The sequence below is a fragment of the Myotis brandtii genome, unplaced genomic scaffold, assembly GCF_000412655.1.
Source record: "Myotis brandtii unplaced genomic scaffold, ASM41265v1 scaffold268, whole genome shotgun sequence".
Classification (NCBI taxonomy): Eukaryota; Metazoa; Chordata; class Mammalia; order Chiroptera; family Vespertilionidae; genus Myotis; species Myotis brandtii.
Window position 1 is genome coordinate 2,718,061 of NW_005360187.1, and position 3,885 is coordinate 2,721,945.

Sequence of the window (3,885 nt, forward strand, 5' to 3'; positions counted from 1 at the left end):
AGGCAAAAAAGCCTGGGGCTTTCCAAATTCCATAAGGTTCATTCCTGTTTCCTGTAACTGTGTCCCAAGAGACTTCTCACAATCAATCTTTTTGCTTAAATTTATTCTGCAGGGTTTCTGTTACTAACAATCAAATTAATCCTTGACAGATACAAAATATGTAAAGGGGAAAAAAAGCATTAACAAAAATGCCAAATACTGATAGCAGTTGTTTCTTAATGAGTGATGTTTTCTAGTGTTTATAATTTTTTTTCTTGCCAAGTTTTCAACAATGAGCATATTATTACTCAATGGGGGGGAGGGGAACTTGAGTAAATAAGGCAATTCTGTATTGAGATAATTAAGGCTTTTCTAGATAATCAGGTAATTTCAGATCTAGAAGTAACAGAGACTATTTTAAATCCAGAGACTTTCAAACCTATTCCACAGGACACTTGGATTCTCTGATGATGTTTCAGGGCCACTTCAGAGGGAAAAAAAGAAGCTAAGTACACCTCCTGCAGTCTGTACCTTTTGCCGGCTCTTCTACATCCAAAGACACCCTGCCCCCAACTGTCTCCTTCACTCAGACAGGGTCCCCCCCACCCTGACATTTTGTGCAACAAGGTCTTCAGCTGATTGTATCAGAGTGATAATCTGCCCCAAACCAGGCCTGAGTACCTTCCTCTAGTGTTTGGAAGGAGAGTGAAATTCACTCTCCATTGAAGTGGCTGAAAGGGGCAACTTCACTATAATATCACAGAAGTAGAGGAAGTCAGTTTGCAGGGAGCATAAAGCATGAACAAAATCCATAAAACAAGAGCATAAATAAGATGTGTGCTTGGTTCTGGGCTCTAGCCATTTTCTGAAGCCCCACTAGGTTTGTGCGTTGGATTATCTTAAAACACCTTTGTAGCCTTACAGCAAGTTCCCCTTTTCTGCTTGAGCTGTAGCTTAGTTTCTGCTGCTTATAACCAAATATACACACACAGGCAACATTTCAACCAGATTAGCCAGGTCTTTATTTACACAGGGGAAAATATTCCCCTACTTAAAAAAAAAGAAAGAAAAAAGTACTGATTCTAGTAACTCAACTTCATCTTACAAGTAAGAAAACTGAAGTCCAAAGGCTTCATTTTCACAAAGCAAAAAGTGAGGGGTTCTCCCCATCAAAAATGAAAAGGGGACTCTCGCCCAGCCAGTGTGGCTCAGTGGTTGAGCAAAGACTTATGAACCAGGAGGTCACAGTTCCATTCCCAGTGGAGAGTCGTGCAAGAGGCAGCTGATCAATGATTTTCTCATTGACGTTTCTATCTCTCTCTCCCTCTTACTTCCTCTCCAAAATCAATAAAAATATAGTTTAAAAAAGAAAAAGGGACTCTAAATGCTTACATAAGCCTTACTGGGTCCCAAATGCTATTTCAAATGCTTTGCAAACATTAACTTACCTAATTCTCACAATGCCACGACAAATGTACTGTTATCCTGTTACAGAGGAGCAGCACCAGGCTCAGACAAGCAAAGTAGTGTACCCAAAGTCACACAGATTAAAACCAGCTCTAGAATCTAGAGTTCCTAATCAATATTCTATAGTCACTTTAGTAGGGATTTAAACTTAAATAAGTGGCACTGTTCATGCATTTGTTTAAAATCTGCAAATGGTATTTTTTGTCTTGGCAGAACAGATTCTTAAGTCTCTCAGGCCTAAGATTCAATGACTATGTTTTTTTATAGCACAGGTAGGTAATCTAGGATATTATTGTCCAAGCTTAGTTTTTACCTATTCTTCAACTAATTTTCCTTTTGAGTCCCCATGGTTGTGCTTTATAGGAAGTAGAGATGGACTACTATATGTCACTTCTCCAACACAATTCTACACTCACCTTTTTAAAAAATATGTATTTTTATTTGTTTCAGAGAGGAAGTAAGAGGGAGAGATGTAGAAACATCATTAATGAGAGAAAATCATTAACTGCCTGCCTCCTGAACACCCCTACTGGGGATTGAGCCTACAACCTGGGCATGTGCCTGACCTGGAATTGAACCATGACCTCCTGGTTCATAGATCTGAGCACACCAGCCAGGCTACACACACCTTCTTATCCCATTATAGCCACTCCTCCTGTCCATTTTTGGCCTGGGTAGGGCCATAATACAAAGGTAAAATACTATGTGTTTTTCAACTATTTTGTTATATTAGTTTCTAATCTGTGTTCCTTTTTCTTTAAAAGTGGCAAAATGCAATGTTCTATGTTTCTTAGGAAAACAAAACAAAATTGTTGTGTTGTATCTCACTTAATGTGTTTATCTGTCTTTGGATCCTTCATTAGGGAATCTTCCCCACTCTCATCCTACACCTTCTAAAATCAATGGTTCTTAATCTAGAGACAATGGACTATAAGGTCCATTGATAACCCCCAGAAAGTACATAGAAACAAATACATAATTTTGCATTAGTAAGCATTTTCCTAATGGAGAGAGTTCATAAAGTTCATCATATATTTTTTTTAAAGTTTCAGAATGCAAAAAAAATTATGAATAACTGACCTAAAGAAAACTCTGCAATAGCACATACTATGGAAAATGAAATTCAAAATAAGACCTTTAATGATCCACATTTTTGTAGCACCTCAATTATGCTAAGTATTCTTTATTTGGTCAGAAAAACATACTCATGTTAAAAAGATGTCCCAAATGATAAAAGTCCCAAAAGATCTCCTATAGCTATATAAAAATGCAATAAACTGCGACAACCCAAACCATTGTTTTCTGGTTAAATTGTAGTTTGCTACACATATAATTTCAGGTTAATGTGTCAATATAGTCAATAGATGGTTTACAAATCTCTTCTTCAAATTCTTTGGGAACCAGTTGTTTCTATCTCAATAAGATAAAGAATTGTTCCTGTACTCACTCGTTCTATCAGCAACTATTTATTGAACACCATATGTGCCAGGCACCACATTTGGCCCTATCTGCTACTGTGATTAATTCTTGGTTCTTCCCTACATTGTAGTCTCAATCCACAAACATAGTTTAGAGCAAATAGTTCATATTTGTATGCCCAGCAACCAGCATAATGCCTAGATCTTTGTGGAAACCGTGTATGGAACTACATAATGATAAAACATAGAGAAGACAGGCTGTATACAAAAGCAGTATCTTCGAATTAAGAAAAACCTCCCTGGCCAATTTTCCTAGCCAACTCATGTCACTGAAGTAAAAATGAGATGGTGCACTACAATGGCATCACTACCAAAAAAAGAAAATCTCAAACCTACAACCTTCTGATAAAGTTTTTCTTGGACACATAAAGACAAGCAATCTCCTATGCTACATAAAGTACCCTAAACAATGTCAAGAACAGATTAAGATTCAAAGGCCTTTCAGTAAGGTGCCATACAGATAGGAAATTTGACAGATTCACAAGCAAAAGATATTCCCTATGTTCTTCTTCATATTAGCTTTCAGGCCGACTGCTTCAGAAGCAACATCAAGAAATAACAGAAGTGAGGAACAAAAGGAGGAAAATGAGAAAATGCATGCTATGCCTTTCGGCTCAGGCTCACTAAAATGCTCTAAGAGTTACTACTGTGAATAACCAAAACAATCTCTTAGTCTAAAAAGAAGTATGTTGTAAGAAGCTTGGCTATTATATTTCACCATATGTCAAGGGCATTGTTTGCTTCTTGAAAAAGTCCCAAACATCCCGCCTGCAGCCTCCTCCAGGTGCCGCTAACCATGTCAGTTATTCTGGTGACACCGGGTTAAAAAAACAAAAACAAAACAAAAACACACACAAAAAACAGCAAGTGTTTAGGAGGGGCCTTGAGAGAACTTTTCACCCCCAGCCGCAGCCCAGGATGCTCCCAGGGGAACTGCCAACAGACCGCAGCCCGCCCCGAT